This window comes from Mastigoproctus giganteus, chromosome 10, assembly GCF_048544385.1.
Source record: "Mastigoproctus giganteus isolate SK-2022 chromosome 10, ASM4854438v1, whole genome shotgun sequence".
Taxonomy (NCBI): domain Eukaryota; kingdom Metazoa; phylum Arthropoda; class Arachnida; order Uropygi; family Thelyphonidae; genus Mastigoproctus; species Mastigoproctus giganteus.
In genome coordinates, this window is record NC_143584.1 from 5419057 (window position 1) to 5445915 (window position 26859).

The following is a 26859-nucleotide window of genomic DNA, read 5'->3' on the forward strand; positions in this document are numbered from 1 at the left end:
CTAAGCAAATAGTAATAATTCTTGATTTATATATTTAGTAAACTGATAATAATGGTCAAAAAGATTCCAGTTAGATGTTCAGTGGTTAATTTATTTAATTAGTAATTCACTTCCCGCTGCTTTTTTTTTTATTTATGTCTGATAAGGGGGGGGGACGTCTGGATTTGGTAACGTATACATGAAGTAATACTTGGATAGCATCGACCAGAGCTAGGACAGGGATTATTCACTTGGATTGGAGGAGTACCAATGTCTTCCCAAGAGAAGAGTCGAACAAAGATGGCCAATTACAGTGAGTTTTGACTATTGGTAAGATTATGAATCTTTGGCTAAACACGCGATAGAGAATCATGTCGATAATAGCGGTATCCTAAATGAGTTTCACCACGGTTTTGTAAAAGGGAGATCGTGCCTCAATAACTGACACTTTACTATGACAAGGTTATAAAGCAGTTGGATATGAGAAAAAATAAATTTCAACATTATATACTGTATTTGTACAATATCTTCTCACGAGGAACGCCCCAGTTCCTCCTGAGAGGTTGTTGTATAGTTTAGAGCAGGTAGGGACAATGGAGAAGATCCATCAGTGGAGCAGGGGTTGGGTGATATGAAGAACGGCTTGAGTGGTAAGTACTGCATAGTCTAACTACTAGATATATGAGGCCATCTCGTTGAGTTGCATAAGGCGCTGAAAGCGAGAACTAACAATGGTTAGTTCCTCCTTGCAAAGGAGGCAAGAACCGGGAATAACAGAAGAGTGAATCGCATGAAGTTTACCTATGGGTAGCGAATTTTCGAACGACGGAATGAATTGCCTCCCAAAGTGGCAATGAGTCTGATTAAGTTCAGAGCGGAATTGGACGATTAGTTTCTTTTTTTCCTGGCTGATGCAAAAAAGTCAGCTTCCTTGCCTCATTTGGTCTTACTAATAATGTTCAAGTTTGATGATTTTTGCATGCTGTAGGAGATACTTGGCCTCAATTTCATGCTTCTGGCACCAAAATTAGACACATCTGGCTGTAGATTGGAGTATATTCATCTTGAAACAGGTCAAAGCCAATTACTTCCTTGTGGGAAATAATGTTTGCTCCCTGGGATGAACCTAGCCACTCAGAAAATCAAGGGAATCAGTAGCAGTAATTCACCCATTCAGGGCGACGATAGGACTTAAAGAATACCAAGATACTGTTTCCAAAACTGTAGGATATGCACGAAGATTAACAAACTATCGTTGATCTTCATGCATGTTTGACGGTTGGCACAAGACAGTCAGGTGATGCGCTTCCTTTGGCATTCTCCGAACATAAACTCTTTATGATGTTGGAAAAACTGTGAATGATGATTCATCTGAAAATACGACATATTTCCAAACATCGAATAACCCGTTTTTGTGCTCCTTACAACACCACTGCATCCTCTTTTTAGATTATGATCAGTAAAAAAGGCTTGGCAATAGAGGCACTGCCTTAAATTTCAGCTTTATGAAGTTCTCGCAGTACCGTTTGGCTGATTGCTGAGACTTGCATTAAGTTCTGCAGTTATTCTTGAGAAGTGGTTTTATATTTTCTGGTTACAATTCTTTTCAATGTTCCGCAGTCTCTTTCAGTCAGCTTCGATTTTCTGTCACAATTCGTCCTATTATATTTTAATACATTACACAAATCTGCAGTTTCACTCATCAATGCCCCTGCTAAACGTGTACCAACGATTTCACCTCTTTGGAGTTCAAAGAGGTCGGTCATTATATTCATCTACTATTTCATATTACCTCTAAATGAAAATCATCTTTCCTTCACAATATCAGGTGTTTCCTTTATTTTGTCCACCCTTGTATGTTACAAATAACTCACTGGTGCACTGTTTCTATTATTTTGATAATTGTAGTCATTTGGTATACGATTATAATATATAGGATGCTTAGAATTTGAATAAAACTGTTTCAGCATCGAAATTACAAGTGCAATTATTTAACGAATTGGTGAACGTTTTTCATCTTAGTTATCCTTAACAGTTGACTATAAAGTAATTGTATGAAGAGTTCCATGTGAGAGCAGATTTTACTGCGCGAATTACATTTTCTACAAGACAGAGACCATTTCTGCTTACTTCGAGCAGAAGATTAGCAATAAGAAAGATGTCCACGAAAAAGATCGCAGATGGAGAATGCAAATAGATCTCTTTGTGTGCGTTGACAGCAATGAACCTTCTCTACTCTACAGCAGGAGATTCAGCTGCCGAGGAAGGCGGCCACGTGACACAAGACAGAGAGCGATTGTGATGCAGCTATTTGTAGAGCCAGATAATTTTTCTCCTCTTCTATCTCTCCGTCTGCTAACTCTAAATTACTCCCATCCTGCACCTTTCATCTCCATCTTCATTTCCAGATCATAATCTCACTGCCTCCTATTTTCTCTGGGGGTGTTTACCGTGCAATCAATTAAAAACAAAGTCAGTCCCCTAAAATGCCCATTCGCGTTGTTTATTGCTAGGACAGGTCGCTTTTTTTCCTTCTCCTGTTCCTGCGTCTCCAAGCTCCATGTTTATTGTCATCTATCATTATCTTAATGTCTCCGGCAGGAGCACAAGACGCGATGATGTTCGCCCTTCATCTTGCTATTCCTTTCTCTTGCGTCTAACATCCAGCTCCATTCCTACCCCTGCTGCAGAAAGGTCAGACCCAGTAATTTCCATAAAGCGAGGGAAAAAATCGACTGATGTTGAAACATTACGATGCATAGCTCGTTGTCATGGCAACCGTCACAAATGATGATTTATAATTGCCAGAGGATTTCTCTGAGTTCTTTTGTCTAACAAAAAAGGCGTTTAATTTTTTGCTCTCGCTGTGCCTTAATGGGCCAATCAATAGTGGTTGGCCCTCACAGCAGCCTGGTCGATCCAGACTTTAATGTTCAGATGGAGGCAGGAGAAAAAGTGCTCATTTGCTCTGCAGCCTCCTGGTGGAGGCACCGGTTAATGGTGACAGTTCTTTTTCCCAGGGAACGTTATTTAGTCATTCGTGACGAAGGGGAATAGGGGGAGGGAGAATCCGGGGAACGCAACAGCCTTCGGACAACAAAGTATAAAAATGGCTGATCGACTATTATTCCTGTTTATTGGTATATCCGCCGCTGTTATCTCTGTCCAATGAGTCCATTCGAAGGGTGCAATCTGGGAAGATAATACAATTAACAGTAATAGCGCTCAGATATAAAACTGTGAATTGGATGGTGAGGAGAGAGCGCACACAGCACGAGAAAGGCTCCTTTCCTCCCCAGACAGCAGGTTATGTGATTAGCCATCAGCAGAGCCATTGTACGCACTTCACCCCGGAGATGCGATATTCAAAACATTACTTCCCACAATGCACTAAACTATGTTCATTTTAGATTATCTCCACGGCTTCCATTAGCTCTGAATGCGTCGCTGATATGAGATGTTTCCAAGAAAAATATCTTTTTCCATAAAAAAATAAACAACTCTTAAAGATCGGTCACTGCTTTTTACGCTTGAGTACTTATTCTCGGCTAAACTGCAGCCACTTTTCGATTCATCTTTAAGAAGCAACCCCAGCAATTAGATTTAATGTGTCCCCTTAAAATAAAAGCACATCTACGTTCAAGTCAACAGTTCTCCTACTTTATAAGTGTTTTGCTGCGATTGGCAAAAAATTTGGACAATTTAGCTAATCGTTATGATAAGACCATCGCATTTTGAAAGCAAATCTGAATCCAATCTCAATGTAAGTGAAAGATAATTGTTTTCTGTCTAAAGACATGCACAATGTACATTAAAAGATGGTTCAGAAGTAGTAAAGCGTAGAAAGTTATTTGGACATGTTCCTGAATCAGCTGTTAAACCAAACAAGTTACTGAGCTACAACTTAGCTTCTACCCTTATATCGCGACCTTTCCGTAACGCAGTGGATAGCGACGCTACTCTCCTGCACCCTATGGAAAAGTTCATGGGAGTTCTTTACAAGTCATGACTCAATTATTGGAGGACGAGGGTTTTCTCCTCCAGGAAACAGGTTTTTCATCCCAAGACTACGAAATTCAAGCAATTTCCAAGCACGACAAACTGGCGCCTCGTGGCCTCAGCTATTTCAATGCAAATTCGAGAACTCAACCAAGCCCTTTCACACATCTCAGAGCAGAATTCGGAAAAATAACAGAGAACAAACGTGAACTGTAACTACTCTAACTTACAAGCTTGGGTGGTTTTCATTAAGCGCCAAAGAAACTGAGACCACCATACATCAATGTACTGTGCTTATCAACATGTGCTCTAAGGCTGATTTATCAGCTTTTACTACGAAAATACACAGGCTAACAGAAGCAGAGACAGGAAAATAGAGACAGAGATTTACACTTGAGGTGACAATATGAAAATACTCTCTTCTGCCAAGTAAAAAGAGATTAAAGGAGTAAAAATGTGTTCCATTACGGATGCCACACAAGTGAGACTATTCCGTGGACAGTAGGACTTTCTACGACCCTCGAGTAGCGCGTTTAAGACTGGTGTGGCTGCCAGTAATTTCAGACATCCTTTTGGGCGACAAGACGTCAGTGGAAGATGAGAGAATGTGGTTTAATGGAGTCATTATCCGGCAGTGAGATTTCGGAAATCCCCGAAGAACAACAGTTTCAATGAGAACCTGTCCAAATACATCTTCATCAATCACAGCACAGGAGCTGCACTAAAAGTTAATGCACGGAGACCCCAGATTAGGGCGACACTTCTTTTGTAAGGCGCAGGAAATCTGGTTTCCTGTACAGCGAGATGCTCCCAACCGGATTAGGAGGACGGATGGTGTGCAGAAGACACCGGCGAGGAGTGTACTTGAACACAAGACGGATTCGTCACTTACAAACATCGGCTTTTCGTTCCCTCGCGAGGCTGGGATGGTTTCATCTGCTCGTCGGCGACTGTGCAAAATGATTCTTTTCGCTCATCGATCTTAACTATTAAGACTGTCGTCTTTTCTTGCAGGTTGCTCTAACTACACTTCTTATCGCATCATTCAAGAACTTTAAGGCAGTGATAAAACACAGGCCAGAACGTCTCAGCCATGATTTATGGCCGACTCTATGAAATTAGAACGAAATTCGCTAGCCGAAATGACTTAAATGCTGTCTCCTTCTTATCGCTAGCTTTTTTCCCCGTCTCTAACTGATTTGATCGATCTGTTGATTAGTGGGATAGAACACATCTTGAATATTGCAAGCAGATAGGCGGCGCTGCTACCAGTTGATTGTTAAGTGCCGATTAGCGAAGCCCAGAATCAGGCTCCTATATCACCAATTCAATGGTGACAAAGTCTGTACAGTAAGTGATCTCGATTTACTGATGATGTTGTCTAGAGAACAATAACACCTTCAGAATTTTTTACACTTTTCTCTGTGACAAAACACCAAGAAACTGGATGCTACAATAAAGAGGAAAGGCAGCGAGGATGAAAGTTTCTAGACACCAGATCATCTAGGGAAAGCCACATGATGCTCTCCATCAACCTGGTTATCTCAGAGGGGTCAGATGGACTAGTGTCTGATGCGAAGGTGTCTAGCAGGACAGCAACGCCATCATGGATTCGTTAAAAACAAAGACACGCCATGTGAGGGTGATGAGAGAGAAACGGAAATGAGTTATGACCTGGACGGGGGTGTTCTGACAATGAAGCAAAAAAAACTAGGGCCCGAGGGGACTATACGAAAGGGTGAGTCATCACTCCGAGGGTGGGGAGTAAAGTAGGACACGGAGAGAGGGTAAACAGGGTGAGTGGATTCTGTACGCGCGTGCGAGGGACTTCAGGAATGAATCACAGCCAGAAAAAAGCGAGCGGGGGAGGTGGGCGAAGGGGGTTAGGGGCGCTATTAATTTCCTAACAATGAAACCCTGTCAGATGCCGCGTGGATTTGGCTTAACGGGAGTGGAAACTGGGTCAGTAGTGTCAGGAACGTCTGGTGTTGCACAGCCGGGCGGAAGATTACGGCTGTGGGTCGCACAATGTTACAGAAAGGACACTTCCCCCCTCCCCCAGCCCTGGAGGTTGCTCTTCCTCCCCTTGGGATTAGTCTGCTAGCACAACTTGAAATATTCGTTTTAGAAAAGATTTCATCTTCTACGTTTCCATTTAAACACAGATAATTGGTATCTCTCTGAGTACTGTCATTCTTAATTTTAACAGTGCAATTCCCTTAATATTTCTTCGAAGCTTCCTTTAAATATGCATTTCTGTTTCCAACACTTTCTCCTATGTATATACGTCTTTTAGCACGTGCTAATTTCAAATTATCATCCTTAGCATTCGTGTTAAGAATGAAAATTCGAAAGGTTATTATTAAAATATATTAATAAACATAAAATTACAGTTTTTTTTATAAACAAAAACAAAAAAAACAGTAGAATAATCGCGTTAAATGTAAATAAAAAGCACATTCAAAAGGGAGAATCTTAAAGATAATGGAAGCCATTTCATCGTGGAAAGATTTTAAGAATTGTACGCGTATTAAAATGAACTTCATTTAAAAAAAAATAGGATAATCTGTTCGTGTGCTACAATATTAAAATCTGTGCTGACTGTGGTAATGATAAAGAGTTGCCTAGCAACATGACGTATGATGTTGTACATCACTTTATACCTTGTGGTGTATATTCATTCATAACGCCTACGAATGAAATGTAAGGTAGGATGTCATGTCAGTGATGTAAAAATTACTGAACATTGTGCAGATTGTTGGGACCAGGAAGGTGTTCATTGCAATGATTATATATTCATTTCAAAGGAACTAGACTTTATAATATGAATGACAACAGGTTCATCCCACAACATCATCGCATATCATTAGACAGAAGCACTAAAGATTTGGTGCAAACTGCACACCTCTGAACATGTGATTTATAAACTGTTAGGAGACAAGAAAGAAACATCTGATTCTGAGATGAAAATTTCATTTTACCCCATATGCCAAACCAGGAAACATGGCGACCTGTTGTCACTTCTTTCGAGACACAATAGCCGTCCCTCTCTCTCTCTCTCTCTCTCTCTCTCTCTCTCTCTCTCTCTCTCTCTCAGTGTGTGTTCTGCGGTGCACACAAAACATCCATGGTCCTCCCTCTGGCGTCCTTCATCCGGTAGGTGGACTTTATTTCCTCTCCTCCCTCCACTTCACCCCACTAGAAGCACTAGCCCCGACTCCCCGGTGACCTCGCTCAGTAACACGAAACAGTACGCGCGAACTGTCTTCACTCTGCATATCCAGCGATGTCAGCGACTCAAGTAAGTAATTTCCCAATTTTTTAAAGTCCTGATCTAGCTGTATTCTGCCCAAAAATATCCACTCTGACTGCACCTGTTCTCTACCTGCTTAATCTTTCTTTTGGGATCTACAACCATAGATCCAGAAAGAAAGGTGTGAGCAACCGTATGTGTACAATCAGAGCTGATCACTGTTCTTCTTTAATAAGCTGTTGTCTTAGATATATAAGCATAATAGGGTATTACTATATTCCATAGATCAACACGCGTATTGGCAGGGGGCGCTGTGAGTAAAAATAAGAGAGAGACGCTCTGGCAACCGTTGCCTTCCCCTCAGGGTCGGAACAAAGGAGTAATTCTTTGTAATTATTTGCATTAGGTATTATTTGTAACATGTTGTATTGAGACACTCATATGAACACAACCAACTAAGAGATTCAATTGAGACATTCTATTTTCAAACGTAATGATTATCTAAGGAAACATTTAAGAGACAAAGATCAGAAGCCGTCCAGCAAGTATCAGAACGCTGTTCCAAGGACCTAATTTAATTAAAGACTGAGTTGGAAGATGAATAATGAATGAGACACAGATGAAACAATCACAGAGAGGGAGTGAAAGAAAAAAAAAAGAAGCCAACTCAACGAATAATAGATGCTAAAGAAATAAAGCGATGATATTGGAACCAAATGAAAAGTCGAAGATGAGCTGTGGAATGTAATCAAACCACAGACTTAGGCATAACAAAAGTTGGAGAAATTTGGTATGGAAATGTGCTTGGATAGGGGGAGGGGTAAATGGGGGATATTTATTTATTATTATTATTAAGTAATCCAAAGGAGATCATCCTAGTAGTAAAACGTACTGCAGCAGTAGTTCCAAAGGTATACCAATGCTTTAAAATAAACGAATCCAGCAAAAAAGAGCTGAAGATTTAAAAAAAATTGCTTCAAATTTTTACTTTCTAATTTTAAACGGGGATATATTGTTTCGCTTTTTTTTCCAGATTTTTTTAAAGTTTTTTATAATTTTTAAAGTTTTTTTAAAAATATAAACACATGCACCAGGACAGCAACATGCTAGAAGGGCAAATCAGTTTACCAAAACTATTATTATTAGTCTAGTATACGTTTTATTTATAGAAAAAAAATTATTTATTTATATATTATTTATTATGCAAATCTACCTATGTGTGCCAAATACATTTACACTCTTGTACATTTATGTACTCTTTCAAATTCGTCACAATCAAATGCAGGAGATTCTGAAGAGTACATGTACGTAGAAGAGAACCGTGAGCTTTGTTTTTTGTTGAACAGTACGTGAGAACCATAAAGAATGAATTTTTTAAGAAATTAATTTTTATTTGAAGAATATTTAATAGTAAAAAATTTTACAGTTAAATACGTTCTTAAAAATAAAATTGTATGGAATTCGTGTACAAGCCTTACTGAAAGGCAAACGGAACAAGACCCCAGGAGTTAACACCTGGTGAGTATGGGGTTGGCACACCCAAGGTTCTGAGCTGAATATCATCATTCTTCTCTTTCTTGGTGATTACTCTCTCTCTCTCTCTCTCTCTCAGGGTAACTCGGGAATTTTTATTTTGGCTGGTGCAGCATAAGCCTTGGGCTTCATTGCTCCAGCTAATAATAATAATAATAATAATAATAATCGAATTTTCTTGCAGTACAATTAAAACTAATTCAAAATCCTCAAAGCACTGTTTAAAATGCTAAACATAAATTTATAATAAATATAACTTAAAATAAAAATATGTAAATAAATAAATAAAATCAAGCAGCAGTCATGAGCAATATCAGCTCATGTATTGGTCTCATAATTGGATCCGGAAAGGGCAATGAAACGTCATCTTTGTATCAAATTTAACGTCATACATTTAATAAGCTAATTTTGAATTATTCATGTGGTTTCAGAAAGCTTCATTGCATTATTTAATCTAAGGATAAACATCACGTATCTTCAATTCCAAAATTACATTTAAATAAATGACAAAAAAATCTATTTCTCAAGCACTTCTAACAAATATTACAGTATTTTTCTTATTTAGTAGTAGTAAAGGCATATGATGCAAGAAAGCAAGCTCTTATGCAGCATCAGCCAAAAAACATTTCTTACATCCATTCCCTCTAAACGTTTGTCCAATTCCTCCTTGAATTTATTTAAGCTATCAACTTCCACAATGACAGATGGAAGTTTGTTAAAGCAATCAGATACCAGCTGGCCAAAGGCAAATTTCCGCACATCTATTCTACAACTGACTTTCCTCGATTTGAATTTATGTCCACTCAAGCAATTAATCTGGGCAAGAGGAAGAATCCCATCATCATTGAGCTTGTACGACCCATTCAGGGCCTTGTACATCTCAATCAGATTACCTCGCAGGTACCTAGTCTCCAGACGATGCAATTTGCAGAACTTAAGCCTTTCTTGGTAAGACCACCCTTTCGTTCCCCTCACCAATCTTGTTGCCCATCTCTATACTCGCTCAAGCAACTCTACATCCTTCCTAAAATGAGGCCTTCAGACCTGTACGCAGTACTCAAGGCGTGGCCTGACCATTGCCTTATACAGAGGGACAATCACCTCCCTGTCTCTGCTAGCAAAATTCCTGTATATCATTGACAATACCCCATGACCTGCTCTGGCAGCTTGTCTGCACTGCTCAGAAAATTTCATATCTGACTGCACAATTACCCCCAGGTCTTTTTCATTTTCTACCACCCTGAGTGTAGTACCACACAGTTGGTACCTTTCTCTGGAATTACTTCTACCCACATGCAATACTTTGCATTTGTCAACGTTAAACTTCAGTTGCCACTTCTCACATCATCTGCCGAACTTTTCTAGATCCTGCCATTACTGTCATTAACAACCCTGCCAACCTTTGTATCATCTGAATACTTGCACATTAAGCTTTTTAATCTATTTAAACTTCTATCTTTAATCTAATTTTAATCTATTTTAAACACAAAATATAAACATACCTTCTAACTAAAAAAGAATATATTTTCTTTCAGTTTAAAATTCCACTTTAATACTTTCAAAACAGAAGAAATACAAAGCCCAATTTACACAAAATAAAATTTTCTACGCAGTACTGTTTATTTCTACTTACGCATGCGCGCCATTTACGTCAGATATTGCGATAAGCGCCACCTTCTTTATTTCAATTCAAACAATTTATAAAAATAAAAATTTATAGAAATAAATTTATAACAGATATTTATTTAAAGTATACCCAGTATAAAATAAAATAAAATAAAATATTTCCAGAAGCTTTCGGAACTCGTGTCCCTTTCTCAACTGATAAAATTTTTAAAAAATTTTAAAAATTTTATCAGTTGAGAAAGGGACACGAGTTCCGAAAGCTTCTGGAAATATTTTATTTTATTTTATTTTATACTGGGTATACTTTAAATAAATATCTGTTAAACTATGGACCCCAGTACTCCAGGCCCATTTGTCACTAAATAAATTTATGTGATAGTCTACTCTAATAGACTATTCTTACGCATGCGCGCCATTACGTCAGATGTTGCGATAAGCGCCACCTTCTTTATTTCAATTCAAACATATTTATAAAAATAAAAATTTATAGAAATAAATTTATGCGATAGCCTACTCTAATAGACTGTTTATGTTCATAATTAGAAATAATTCGATATATATAAAATTGTGCTAAATTCACCATTTTTAATTATTAAAATAATAAACAGTCCAATCTTCAGCGAATATTTTATCAAATAATTATGAACATAAGTTTAAATTGTGTTATTTATCTCACTATGTATTATAAATATTTATAAATAAACACAGAAATACAGTATATTTATAAAATATTACTTATACGATATAGTAATAATTCACTGCAGCATATGGTCCCCATTGGGATTGTAATGGATAAAAAATTGCTACTCTTCTAATGTACAACCGGCATGAAGTTCATGTCAGTTCTACGATACATGCAGCATATTCCATTGCGGAGAAGAAGACCTAGCCATACTTCATCGTCAGTGCAAAAAAACTAATAAATAAAACATTTAATAACCACTATGAGGGTTGTGTGACGGAGACAAGACGTATTTCGGGAAGAGCAGAATTCAGTTATGTAAAAGAGCGCGGATGTTGCTAATTTCCGAGGATTACCAAGCCACCGAAGAAGGGTTCTGATTGGAGTAGAACGTTATTTAATCACCATTAAAACAGGAGTTTCAAATCCGTCGACATAATTGATGTCCAACGGGAAATAAACGACGTAGTTCAGAACCCTACACAACCTTGTTTTTCGTGGTGCCAATAAAGGAAGCTAATAAACTCGGAACATTTGGATACAAAAAGAAAGAGATTTCATCGGCAACACAGCCGTAATTACCGCAATGAATGACTAAAACAAGTTCTCACACTTTGATATGAAATGTGCTAACAAAGCCTGCAGTTTTGGTGGAATCAGCGTCCAATTAGTTCATTTTGTTCTTCTGGGGCTGAAGAAGAAGAAGAAATCGAATGCCGAATCTTATATTCTTTAAGTAATGAAGAGAATTGTCAAATGGAAGAACCAGCGTCCCCATATCTGAGTATCTGCTTCTCTGTCTACCAAAAACTTCCATCCAGAACAGCACCGTCCCCATATCTGAGTATCTGCTTCTCTGTCTACCAAAAACTTCCATCCAGAACAGCACAGCTTGATTCTGAGGATTGTAAAAATATTAGACTGAAGAGCCATATGCTAAGTCTGAGACAAACATGCATTAAGACTCCCTTGTATTATCAAAACAGCGGCGAAAAGTCAGATGGAGAAAAACATCAGTTCACTCTTTGAAAACGGTGTTTTACAGCCACGCGCGCGCACACACACACACACACACACACACACACACACACACACACACACACCACGCACATCGCTGTAGCCCTTTATATTTAATTCAAAGGCATGTATTCGCAAGATTACTAGCAAGCAAATTTAATCTCAAGTATATGAGGTTATAAAATGCAATTATGATAATTTCATGGTTATTGGTTGATTACGATTACTTTTGAAAGATTGCAATACAGTGATTCTCGAATATGTTTGATTTTTCTGGTTAATGAAGGAAGGAAGAATTTTTATTTTACCAGTCGTTGGCCATTAGTGAGGCGCTTGGAATTTACATGATTTTTCCTACCTTCTATAATTTTCCATTAATTGGTATATGAAATTGAACGTGGTCCAAACTTAAACAAGGAAAGCTGAATTTCAGATGATAAATATATTATGCACAAATGAAAGAACAGGAAGGAGATAAAATTGCATGCCTCAGAAATACTTGAATAAGTTATTAACTAATAGACATGTCATCAAGAGTATCAAATTATGAAATCCAGAAAATGAATTACAGGATAACCAAATGAGTTGTGGACCACATGAGCTGATCTGATGTTTCCAACACCAGTCCAATACAGTCCACAGCTCATCTGGTGTTGGAGAAGAGGCTATCAGTTAATGATGAAGGCAAATAATCAGCCAATCCCGGATAAGGCCAATCATAAATTCATGAAGATATAAATCTGAAAGAGAGAGTTGCTTACTGGCGTTTCCAACAACTCACCCCTCACGGGTGAATAGTGTTACTGTTCTTTCACACTTGTTTTTTTTTTTTTTTTTATGTAAACCCCAACACGAGAGGTATTAGAACCTATAGTACTTACTACCGCGCTTGTGTTGGAAGTTGAGAAAACAAAAGAAGATATTTGTTAACATTATACTTGAACTTCTGTAGACTGTAACATTCAGGAAATACGTATGAAGGAAGGTTGTTCCAGAAAACGGCAGTTGAATGAATAAATGAGGAAGATGAAAAGTTGGTTCTGTGGGTTTGAAGTTGGACAGTAAATGGATGTTGGCTGGTGGCGGCACGTGTTCGGACTGTTTCGAAAGAGAGAGCGGGAATTATAGAAGCCAATTCAAAAGAACAGTGCCCATGGAAGTATTTGTAGAAGAGGCATGCAGCAGAAACAGTGCGTCTATGGGACAGCGAGTGGAGAGACTCTGTTAGAGATGAATCATTAATTAACCTAACTGCCCTATTCTGAATGGAATCAAGAAGCCTGAGAGAGGTTTTGGGTGCACCACCCCAGATGTGGGAACAATATTCCATGGCAGGGCGGATTTGCGATTTGTACAGATTGAACAGCTGTTTGGAAGAAAAGTAACGCCGAGAGCGAAAGAGAAAACCAAGTTTTTTAGATGCAGAGGAAGCAATATTTGTAATGTGCTTGTGCCAAGAGAGATTAGAAGTCAGGGTAATCCCCAAAAGAGATATATCATTTTGCCTAGAAATCGGAGTGTCACCAAAGATAAGCATAGGAGCAGAAGAATCCTTTTTGCGAGATATAAGACAAGGCTGAGTTTTAGAAGGATTGAGATCAACTACGTTGTCTTTGACCCACTGGAGATCGGCATTTAAGGAATTGGTAGCAGATTTTCGAGAAGTTGAAGCTGATTGAGCAGGACAAAGTTTCTCAAAATGGAAAGTGGAATGCAACCATTGGCAAAACTATGGATGGGATTTCGAGTCAATGGAAGAAGGTCATTAATATACAAGAGGAAAAGAGTGGGAGAAAGAACCGAACCTTGGGGGACACCGGCATTAGTGGAGAAGTTGGAAGACAGAGAGCCATCAACCATCGCCCTCAGTGAGCGATCAGAGAGAAAACTGGATAACCAATTACTAAAAATAGTTGGCAAACCATAAGATGGAAGCTTGTTTAGAAGACCTTTATGCCAAACACGATCAAAAGCCTTTGAGATGTCAAGAGCAACTCCTTGTGTTTCACCGAACCTTTCCATTGAATTAGTCCATAAATGGGTAACATAAGCCAGAATATCACCAGTGGATCGACACTGACGGAATCCATACTGGCGATCGTTGATCAGACGGAAGGTTTCTAGGTAGTTTAAGAGTTGGCAGTTAATTGATTTCTCCATTACTTTAGAAAGAGTAGAAGTAATTGCAATGGGACGATAATTGGATTGGAGGGATTTGTCACCCTTTTTAGGAACTGGCTGGATACGAACAAATTTCCAAGCAGAAGAAAAAACACCTTTGGAATAAGAAAGTGAAAAAAGGCGGCAAAGAACAGGAGTAACTTCAGGAGCACAGGTTTTGAGAGCAAGTGGAGAAATACCATCGGGACCTGGAGCTTTCTTAGCATCAAGATTCGTCAAAATCCTTCTGACATCCTTTTGACGGAAGACCACAGTAGGCATTGAATGTAGCGTGTTGGGAATGGTGGGAGGTGTTTTTTTATCATGAGTTGGAAGAAAAATGGGATGCTAGCAGGTCAGCTTTATCCTTGGTTGAAGTGACAACTGAACCATTCGGTTTGGACAGAGGTGGAAGCAGAGATGGGCAAAAGTTGCGGCCAGTAGCTTTGGCAAGAGACCAGAATGCTCGGCTACCATTAGGGCAAGAAGCAAGTTTTCTACTCTTAGCCTGTTCAAACTCTAGTTTGGACTGATTAATAACTGCTTTACAATTGTTGCGAGCTTTGTGTAGGCAGAAAATGAAACTGAAGAATTAGAAACAAGCCAATTACGATATGCAACATTCTTCTCTTCAATATCCTTAGCACATTTATTGGAAAACCAAGGTTTAGACAAAGGACGATATTTTAAAGTGGAGTGTGGGATAAAGGATTCTATTCCTGAAAGAATAAGAATAATTTCCCTAACACGATCTGAGCAAGCAGTGACATCAGAAGTTTTGAAACAGTAATCCGACCAAGGAAAAGAAGAAAAGAAATCTCGCAGGTCATCCCATTTTGCATTCTTGTAATGCCAAACAACACGAGGTTGGGAATAGCCATGAGATAAAGGCTCCATTGGAGAAGAGACAATCACCAAGTTGTGATCTGAGATGCCTAAAGGACCTCTCACTTCGACCGTGTACTTAGAAGGGTTGTTTGTGAGAAAAAGATCAAGCGTGTTGGCTGTATGGTTTGGATTGTCCGGTATTCTTGTAGGTAAATGAACAATCTGTGCAAAGTTAATAGTAATTGCATCTCGACCAGCTGGGTCGGTGTGACTAGAAAATGGAAGCCAGCTGGAGTTGTGAACATTAAATAAATCACCAAGGAAAATTACCTCACTGTTAGGAAAGTTGGACTGGAGAAAGTCAAAGAGCTCCAAGAGATTAGTGGAGTTGGGAGAACGGTAGAGACAACAGATGAATTTGACACAATGAGGTAGAGAGATTTTAAGCCAGAGAAGATCCAAAAAAGAAGATTTCAAATTACCAAGTCTCTGACAGGGAATATCAGAACGGACATATGCACAAGTACCACCTTTGAGGCGAAAGGAATGATACAGCGAGTAATTTGGGCAACTGAGATGAGCAGTAGTTGAATCAACCGATAACTGAGATGCTGTCAGAAAAAGTACATGGGGGTTTGGCAGACTGCAAGTGAAAATGGACATCCTTTTAGATTAGAATTGAGACCACGTATATTTGTGAAATGGATTAGGAAGTGTTCGGGAGGTTTAGATATTTTCGCAGATAAGCTTGCTCTATTATTTTGACAATTCATGGTGTATTCAATATTAAAAAAAAGTGAGTGGGACATGCTGTATGAAGAAATGAAATTTTTGAATGTAAGAATATACCCAGATCCTTGACATAACGTGGCCTCAACAATGCTCCCCGCATACACACTACTCGGACTCCCTCCAGTCACTATCTGGCAGAGTAGATGTAGCAAGATTATACACTAGCTTATCCGGAAGCCTCCTACAGAGTTACCAATAAGTTCGGTCCGGTGTACTAACTAGCAGCCGGCCTGCGAACACTGTTTTAGAGCTGTACCCTCGAAATGTAAGGAAGATTGGATTTTGCCAAGATGTTCATCTTAACCTCAGAAGTCATCAACTATACTGCATGATGGAAGAGATGGGGAAGGATTGACGGGAACATAGCTCTGGAGACTAAACATGTGTTCCACCACTTCAAGCCTCCAATAAGCAAAGTGGTGGTATTGCACCGGTTGATGAGAGTCATCTACCGCCTAATACTACCTGGTAACACAGAGGGGCAGTATTCCTCCGTGTGGTGTGGGCGCCCCACCTCGACCAGTGCTTACCTTGGTTCACACCTTGGTTCACACCCACTGTGTGCTTGTGCATGGAGGTTATACACAGGATTACTAACAGTCCCACCATCGTGAAGGTGCAAGCAGAGGATTTGGCTGTTACACACCGTCCGGACCTCGCCGAAATTGCGTCCACTTGACTTGAGTGTCACCCGAATATCAGTTCCATCAGCGTTTTAGACTGCCAGGTAGCAAGTATAGCTTGTCTGGCATATCTGAGAGAATGTCTGTGACAACCTCAAGGACCAATCGTCCAATTGTGCTATCCGAATTCGAAAAATAATACTCCCCCGTTAGTAGGAGGAAGGCTTATCTAGGCTTTTTTCCACTTTGTTTGATGGTTTCAGGTGATGCTCTTTTATTCCAGAAAACTTGATTTTTATCCACCAACCTCACAAACAATGAATTTCAGATATTACACATAACTCGTACCATATACAAATGCGTCAATGCCTTAATTACCTTTGTACAGACACGGTGTCACTGAACTAATCCACGCATACCAATATATACCACCATTCTCTTAGCACTGATGTTCAATTAATGAAACCTGTGTGACGTGATATTATGGTTTATTAAAATGAGTGGACATCTACATTTACACCAGCAGACTGATGACTATAACGTTCTAGTCGTATCTCATTCCGATCATACCACCTATCTAATTTTCGGCTATGAAAGCATGGAGGTGTCTGTGACCATTGATGGCAATCCGTGCTCACCATCTAAGCAATTGCATATCTGTTCCTTTCTACACTGCTCGACAAAATTAACAGAACACGAGAAAACGTGGTGTAACTCATGCAGCTTGCAGTGAAGCATGGCAAAATTTGGTATGGTGGTGTGCTATAGAATAACGATGAAATGAGGGAGCAGCGGAAAACTTCGGACAGGTATAAGGGACATTTATAGGGGTTGTATAAGAATTACTGAAAAGGTCACATTACAGAAGTCGATAAAAGACGTTTGAAAATATGGTCACATGAGATCAGGACAGCGTATAATCCTCTCCAACGGCTAAACGGGTCTGACAGCGATGAACCATGCTCCATATAAGGGTGTCTATAAGATTCTATAGCAACAAATCCCACTCTTCCACCAGCACCAACCTTAGCTCACCAAAAAACCGGTGTGCAATGCAACGCTCTAAGGCGTCCCACACATGTTCAATCGGATTTAAGTATGGTGATCGCGCTGGCCATGACAGTCGTTGGATATCTTCAGTTTCAAGATATTTCTCCACCAATTGAGCTCTATGTGCATAGACGTTGTCGTGCATAAAAGGAAAATCTGGGCATCCTTAAAAAGTTGCATATAGAGTTAAAGTATCCATTCTCGGTACCTCTGCGCAGTTACTGTACCCATATCAAACACATGTAGAGAGGTGAAGCCATTGATCATTAATCCAACCCACACTAGAACATGGCCTCCACCGTAAGTGTCCCTTTCTCTGATGCTGGAAGCATTCCTTTTTGTCTCCAGATAAAATAACGTCTAGAATCTATTTGCAGGATAAAACGGGACTCATCAGAGAACAGAACTGTACCCCATTTGTCAGGGCTCCAAGTCACATGTTCATGGTACCAGTTTCGACGAACTCTGTGGTGGTTTGTGTTTATTGGGATACAAACCAGTGGCTTCATTGCATAGATTCCACTTGAATGAGCCTTCTTAACACAGTCCGGTTGGAAATATTTTCCCCTGTGGCCGCAGCAAACTCAAGAGGCAGTTGATTAGGGCACCGTAGGTTCCATCTTGCTGTTACAACCAGATAGCGATCTGTTCTGGTTGACGTAGCCCTCGGCCGACCTTGGTCAGCTCTTATTATAATATTTCCTGTCTCCTGAAACTGATTCCATAGTGCCGATATGACATTCTATGACAGATTAAGTCTTCAAGTCGTCCAACGGCTCACCATCTGAAGGAATCATAAAAACGACGATGAAGCTTAGTGCAGGCAATTTGGATGGGCTGAAATAGTTGAGCTACTTGAATTCTGTAGATTCTGGTTTATTTGTGGTGATTACCAGTTTTAAATTCAGCATATGATAAAAAGTTGAGGTAAGCTAAAAGGAACAGTTATAGAGATAAAATATACTTTTCTTATATTTCGATATAACTAGTATTTTTAAGCTCTCGAACCAAAACCAAACTAAACTCGAAATGATGACGGACAAAGGCCAGGAAGTGGTAGCATACAATCTCTGTAAAACGGATTCCGTGTTCGGTTTTTTGTTTAGCGGGATGAAAATTCTGCCACCCACATATTGTTGCTAGTTATTCAAAATTACATACATGTTATAAAATCATGGTAAAAAAGGGGATGTAAGGAGTTATTCCTAATACACTTCCTAAGAGTTAGTCGGTCTCAGGCGTGGATAGCAAGATTTTCCCCCACCCTGAAACTTGGACTTTATTGTATTAATATATGTAATATAATTACCTGTTGGTTGATATGATATGAATGTGCCCAACGCTCAACTTTATAGAATTACTTCATGCTGATCCATACAGAAAGTTGGCTTCCATTGCTGGTTCGGAAGGACTACCACAACACCCACTCGATTGTCTCTCTTTCGGAACTACCCCATATACTTGAGAATAGTTGGAGACCCGTGATGAAGAGCCTCTGTGTACCTGTTTGATATTGATATTGCTAGCTTGGTTTACCGGCACTGCTGAAAGTAATTACCGCAATATGGTGTAAAAGTTATCCATGGCGTTTTCTCTGCACCATCATGAGAGGATTTGTTGGAGAGGCTTAAACTACTTTTTGGAACTGGTTATTGTATCCTTAGCCAGCTGCTCTGTTTATTTTAGATTTTGTTCCGTATAGATTAACCCACTGGATTGAAAAACGTGTTTCTTCCTGTTTTCAAGGCATATTTTGATAACAGCATTTATCTCCAGAGCTAAGCTAAACAATATATGGTATAAGTGTAATAAATCCTTTTCTCCTTATTGGACTTTTTCTGCCCCATGACGGGTACTGGTACCAAGTGCATGGGGTTGTTGGTTGTGTCCGGTTACTATTATTATTGTTGTTATTACTGCTGGTCGAGGAACTTTCCAGAACATTTTGGTTGCTGAGTTTGAAGGGTCCGTTGCTCAGAAAATTTTGAATTAGAAGTGGAAATGTTTTCGCAGACTTGAGGTATGAAGATCCTGAAGTCCTCCTTCAGGATCTTCATCCTTATCTGAATCAATATATATTCAGTTGATTGTTCCTCCGAAAAGCATTACGAATATTTGTCTATTTTTATGATGAGTTTCAGTGATGACATACTTTCATGAAAGTCCCACAGATTTTTGGCTCAGTAAACGCTAAGTTTCCAAGAACCATACTGGTCCATTAGCGAATATTTTTTCCAATTGCTCTTGGCGAATTTATGAGAGTGATTGGTTGGTATCATAGATTCGTACGATCTTTTCTCGGTTTGGGGAAACAACTACCATAAAGTTTCGTCACAGGAAAATGAATAGTAACAGCATTCTACACTGCTCAACAAAATTAACAGAACAAAATGATTTTCATGAATATTTTATTGTGAACTGTGTCTCAAAAGGCGAATAATTGATGTAATAGGCAACTCGGCATGCAAATTCCGAGTATCCAATAGAAATCGATCTACTACCTTAGAAAGCCGCACATTATGCAAATTATTCATGCCTATAAAAACACGGGTTGCACCCACATCACTTAATTCCCATTTTTTTTTTTTTTTTTTTTTTTTTTGTTTTGCTCAGTGGGATAGCCACATTTCCAGGACTCAGGATAGCAAGTCATCGTCGTTTAGATGCTTCTTTGAGATGGCAGGCCGTTGGACGACTTAAACTGGGCTATCGCAGGCGCAGGTGACAAGTTGGCTTAATGTGACAGGCAGTGTCGTTTCCACACTATGGAAGCAGTTTCAGGAGACAGGAACCATTAAAAGAAAAGCTGGACAAGGGTGTCAGTTAGCTACATCAACGAGAACAGACCACTATCTGACTCTAACAGCAACACGGAACCCTACCACGTCCTGTTGTTGTTGTTGTAAGGTTTTGGAAGCATCAGCAACTAAGGCCATATAAGTCCGTGTATACTGTCTGTAAATTGCGTGAGTTCTGTGGTCGATTTTCTGCTTGCTGGGCGAAAAACCAGGAGAAAAACCATGCTACCCTCGCCTGAGACCGACTAACTCAGCTACTTTGTGAAAAAGGTCCATAAAAATTCCTCACGTCATCGACGGGACTCGAACTCAAGTCTTTTCCACCCGGTGTGTGGAGGTCGGCGATTCTACCAACTGTGCTACCCATGAGGGTCCATCTTCTGCCATAAACTGTCTCTTGAGGGTGCTGCGGCCACAGATGAAAACATTTCCAACCGCACTGTTAAAAAGGCTCAATTTAAGTGGACTTTACACACGAAAGCCAGTGGTCTGTATCCTATTACCACAAACCACCGCACAGCTCGTCGAAACTAGTGCCATTAACACGAAACCTGGAGTTCTGACAAATGGGACACGGTTCTGTTCTCTGATGAGTCCCATTTTAGCCTAAAAACGGATTCTAGGCGTTATTTCATCTGGAGACAAAGAGAAATGTGGTACCATCCCTCCAATATCACTTTCGATGGAGGCGTTGTTCTCGTGTGGGATAATGATCAACAGCCGTACGTATCCCTCTTTATATTTTTAATAGGGGTACCGTAACTGCTCAGAAGTACCGAAAACAGATCCCAGACTTAAAATGATCGAACATGTGTGGGAAAACCCCCTTTGGCGTCGCATTGCACGCCGACAGCCAACTCCTCGGTCAATTGGTGAACTAAGAATGGGATTTGTTGCCACAGAATCTTATAGACACCCTTATATCCAGCATGGTTCGCTGCTGTGAGCTGCATTCAGCCGTTGGAGGAGATCATACGCCGTGCTGATGTCATGTGACCATCTTATACAACCCTTATAATGTCCCTTATACCTGTTGGAAGATTATTGCTGCCTCCTCATTTCATCGTTATTCTATGGTACATCACCATACCAAATGTTGTCCCACTTCATTGCAAACTGCACGAGTTACACCACGTTTTCTACGTGTTCTGTAAATTTTTTCGAGTGGTGTATTTGAATTGTATTGCATAGTGCTTGAGAGTAAAATATGTTGAGATTTTTCAATAGATTGTTTGTTTATTTCGCAGTGTATTCCATAGGAACCGGCTACACCTTTTAAATTTAACCAGTGGTTCTTTAGGTCTTCCATAAGGAATGGCAGATCATATGGTAGATATCTGTTAAATTTGTTAAAATATTATCGAAAAGTATGAATGCTGATAATGCTGACACATTTGCAAAAATTCCTTGGAACGTCTTTTCATATGCAGTTATATTCTATCCATTCCAGTTTATTACTGGCGTTAAAATTGAGATCCCCATGAATCAGTTCTGACACTATTGTTTCTGATTTTCATCGACGAAGAAAGAGCAGAAGCGATGCCACAATTTGAAAATGATTGAAGATCGGTAGAGTGGTTAATCATCAGAGCCAAGCAGAGTTTCTTCAGGACATTAAACTTCAGAGATGGTTAGGAAAGTGGAAGTGTGTGATTGTAGTAAAATGCATGGTGCTACACTTCGTGAATAGCAACCCTCCAAATAACTTATGCTTGATGGGATTATTAAAAACAGTAGAGAAAGGAAGGGATCTTGGAGTTATGAAGTTCTCGATAAGCGTGGAGCGACAATGAAAGCCGAGAGTGTCCGATTTATCGAACAATTGCTTCTAGAGATGGGGGAGGTCAAAATCCTGCAGCACAGGGCAATTGTAAGACCACACTTAGAACACTGTGTTCTAAGCTTCCTAAAATGGTATAAAGACGGCAACGCGCCTGGTGTAATCTCCAAATACGCAACAGTATGAAGAAAGAAAGAACTCGAATACATGAGCTATCAATGAGACATCTTAGAGGGGATCTGATTGAAGGCTTTGAGAGAGATTAGTAAAATGAACAAAGGGAAAATTTCAGCGTTATAAATCATTCCAGAACTAGGGGGCATAAATTCAAATTAGGGGCAAAGAGATTTATGCTCAATTGTAAGTTTTCTTGTAGCCAGCGAGTTCTTATTTGCTGGATGGGTAATTGAGGCTCACAGTTTGGGTAAATTCATAGGTGAAGTGGATGGTTACCTACGTGAGGAGGAGGATTACATATAGGTAGTTCATTTTATCCCTTTTTATTATAATATGTTTTACGTTTTTATTTTTAATTATTATTTTTATTGTTATCAGCTACAGCTGTTTTTTATGTGGCATGGCATACAACAATAGTTATAGCTTTATCTGGCGCTATAATACACTAGTGTGCAAAATTTAAGGACCAGTCAGATTTTGACATATAGCTTCTCATAGAAGTGGCCTGGATATGGGAAAAGCATACCAAAGGAACCTCGTGAAGTACAGAAATGATGAAGGAAACAACACCGACACTACAATGGAAACAGAACGGTACAGAAGGACTTTATTCTCAGTACCGCCTTCCAGTATCTGGAGTTGTGTACGTCCATCCAAGATAACGCCTCCCCAGACGACAACATCTCGACCGCCATATCGATCCCTTTCAGTGATGTTTTCGGGGTGATACCGTGTGCCAACCTCTGGTCATATTAGGATTAGCTGACATCCAGAATCGCTGCTGAGACTGAATCTACTCTCATCAGTAAAGAGTACCTTAAGTAAAGATTTTGTGGTTAAACCTTTAGAAATAGTGTTGGTCCTTAAGTTTTGCACACCAGTATAGCAGATATTTTATCCAACAAGCTCCTTCGATCATTTCAGGACAGATCATTTGCAATTGACCATTCAATAATTATAAGACCCTCGTGGGTAGCACAGTTGGTAGAATCGCCGTCTTCCCCACACCGGGTGGAAAAGACCTGAGTTCGATGACGCGAGGGATTATTATGGACCTTTTTCACAACGTATTTGAGTTAGACGGTCTCAGGCAAGGGGTGGCATGGTTTTTTCCTCCCGAAAACTCGGTTTTTCGACCAGAAAAGAGAAAATCAACCACAGAACACGTGCAATTTACAGACAGTATACACTGAGTAATATGGCCTTAGTCGCTGATGCTCCTAAAATCCTACAACAACAAGATTGGTGAACGTACGGAGATATCAAAAGTAGAGGCTTTTCCTGTAGGTGAATGAATATAGTTATGAGAAACTGTACTGTGGAGTGAGACTTTGCTCATCCAGTAATTTTTCAATCAGTTTGTTCCCCCTTTATCTTATTGGTGATATTCATAAAGCGGGTATGTCCGTTCACATCTCCCTTGATGCAGAAAGTGGTTTCTAGTTGATAGAAACGTACCTGTTATTCCTTGTCTAAGTCAACGACCTGCCAAGTATTCTTGGAGACTACCAAATAAAAATTAACACATTTGCAATGACATAAAAATTTATAAAGCAATTCGCAATATCAACGACTGTACCATTCTAAACGAAATTCTGCAACGAGTAATTGAGTGGCTGAAGGAGAACAAAATGGTTGTCAATGAAAATAAATGCGAGCTGATGAGTTTTGCCAATGCACACACAAAACAAAACTTAATTTTTTTTACTGCATTAACAACAAGGAGATCAAAAAAGTTAGTTCTGCCAAAAAGTTGGGCATTTCCATCAAAGAATCACTTTCGTTTGATGTCCATGTCTCAAACATTGTGAGGGCAGCTAGCAAAAAACTAGGTTTTCTTAAAAGAGTTAACCGAGACTTCAATCAATTTGCACTATTCATATTTCTTTACAAAATTTATGTTAGACCAGCCCTAGAGTTTGACTCACAGGTCTGGCCTCCCCATGCAGCTCATCAAAAATTAAAAGTTGAAAATATCCAAAAAAGAGCGATACAATACGTTTGTTTTAAAAGCGGATTAGAATACAATGAGAAATCTTACCAAGAGCGGCGTATATTCTTTGGGCTGGAAACGCTTGAAGAAAGAAGAGTTAAAGTCGACTTTCTTCTTTTTAACCAACTGTTAAATGCCACCATAAATTTCCCTCACCTCATCTCACAAATAAACTTCAATGCACGACAAGAGCTTTAAGAAACCATCCACTGCTAAAACCATCCTATGCAAGAACAAATTATGGATATTACAACTATTATAATAGGACTGCAAGATCAATCAACAAAGCAAATTTGGAGATATTTGATACTCCTGGACACTTCAAGAGGCAACTGAAACTTTTAACCGCATCCGTTACTTGAACCTTTAAATTGAATTTTTCTTTAAATTTCTAAGACTCTGATTCTGGAATGTTTGTGAAGAAATACCAACGTTCATTTTTTCTCCTGCCTGTTCAATTGATCCCTCCTTGTTATTTTTATTTTTTTATTATTCTAAGTTGTATTGTTGCTGCACCCTTTGGCATGTTTGTTTGCTGTTTTGTAGCCGTTAAATAAATAAATAAACCATCTATTTTTAATCAAAATCCTTGGCCTGATGACGTTCTGTTCCGATAAAGTGAATTAATGACTCCTTTTAATGTGTTCAATGTGGTATGAAGGGAGAATTTTCGGGAGTCTCCAAATATTATTTTAGCAGTTCATGGTGAATGTAATGTGACGTTTTTGGCAAGCAGACTTTAGTCTCCAAACCAATATTTTTTGGACCAGCAGTGTTTTCTAAGGCACTTTTGGAATAAGAAGGAAGAACGCTTGTCGATCTTTCAGTGAATGTAAGGAAGAGTGGATAGGTATCCTGGTTTGTGCCCTCCTTTTTCCAGTCAATGGGAAGGTTCAGATTCATCTTGTAATCTGAAAGAGTAAGCATGTTGGCCCAAAACTTGTATAGTGAAATCCATATTAATTCCTTTTAGCCCTTTGGTGTTTTCTTTACTGCCTATGTTTCTGGACCCACCAGGTAACCAAGCGGCTGTTAGCAGCCAGTAAAGAAAAATGAACTGCTTTAGATCTTCATATGATAAAAGAAACTGCATCAAACTCAAAAAGAATCAAAAGCTCTATGCAGAATGCCGTTTATGGCCCAATCACAAAAAAAGATTGAAATTTTTATACAAAATGCAAATATATAAAGTATTTTTATTGAATTTCAGTGTTTTCCAAGTATAAATTTTGATTTCCACTCATAGTTTGGTTTCGTGGACCATCGTTTCACTTATTAAGATTCAGCTGCCAAAATGCTTCGATAAAGTTAACTACACTTTGCATATACATGTTGTTGTTGTTGTAATGGGGTTTTAGGAGCATTAGCCACTAAGGCCATTTTGTTTCTTGTATACTGTCTGCAAATTGCGTGTTCTGAAGTCGATTTTCTGTTTTGTTGGACGAAACATCAGAGTTTCCAGAGAAAAACCATGCTGCCCTCGCCTGAGAGAGAGACTAACTCACCCACTCATCGACAGGATTTCAACTCGGGTGTTTTCCACCCGGTGTGGGGAAGATGGCGAGTCTACCAATTATGCTTCCCACAAGAACTTGTATGCATGTGATGTACAAATGTAGATTCAAACAAGAATAAAAACACTTTATTTTAAACCTGAATTGATTTAAGGCCTGAAGACAATTTCTGAATTCGCTATAGAATCCAGAAACACAACCAATTTTATGTGTTGCTGGGTTGTAGGATTTTTACTTTCTATTTTAAGAAACGTAAAGTCCTTCCCATGATGTAATTCAGACCCTTGATACAAAATTATAAGGCTCAAGCATTACTGAGTCTCTCTAACGACCATCTCCATTTTATATGACAATACATGGTGCTTCTTTTAAACAAAGTGTTTCCCCTTGAACTCGTGGCTTTGGGGCAGCTGCACCACAGGATGATACGCCACTGCGTGTGTTATTACTCACTGATGCTAATGAAGTAAAAATGTACCATGTCTAACCCACTAATATCAGCTTTTATTAGGAAAATGAAAACAAATTTAAATATAACACAGTTTGAAAATAAAATCTGTATAATTAAACGACTATCTGCATAAATTACCTCAATAATTGGACAGCTACCTCAGTGTATATAAAAATTTAAGAAAATTAAAAGGATACTTGTCTCTTAAACATTATTTTAAAAATAGTTCAATAATGGGAATGAAATTACGCATAAATGAATAAATAATAATAATAACAGGCCATAAAATATGCAATGCAACAGTAATCTGTGGTAAACGTGTTGTAGAATGATATGAATTCGCAGTATCCAATGGACACAACAACGTGGTTATTGATGGACGAGCCGTGCTTTGTTAAAAAATAAAATCTTTGATTTTTAAATGAGAAAAAGAGGTTTAAAAGACTATTGGTAAAGAATCTCTATTATTGCAAATGCTGGTTAATTCAATAGGTTCGTGAATAATTAATATTACAATAAATCATTGGTGGAATTTGATTTTAAATTTCTGATTTTGAATGTAAATCAAGTCTTTTAAGAAAATGAAGTTATTTTAATTTTTCTT

General features: G+C 39.0%; 1 protein-coding gene across 6 annotated transcripts in view; it reads right to left on the reverse strand.

Moving 5' to 3' along the window:
• Nucleotides 1-26859, reverse strand: part of LOC150078646 (zinc finger homeobox protein 3-like) — a 305456-nt gene that overhangs the window by 3472 nt on the left and 275125 nt on the right. Inside the window, exon 4 of one of the 6 annotated variants that reach the window (XR_016547578.1) lies at nucleotides 24339-24513. The exons of the other annotated variants lie outside the window; for them this stretch is intronic. The gene's annotated coding sequence lies outside the window, so the exon portion shown is untranslated. The remainder of the gene's footprint in view (nucleotides 1-24338; nucleotides 24514-26859) is intronic. 6 annotated transcript variants of the gene reach the window in all.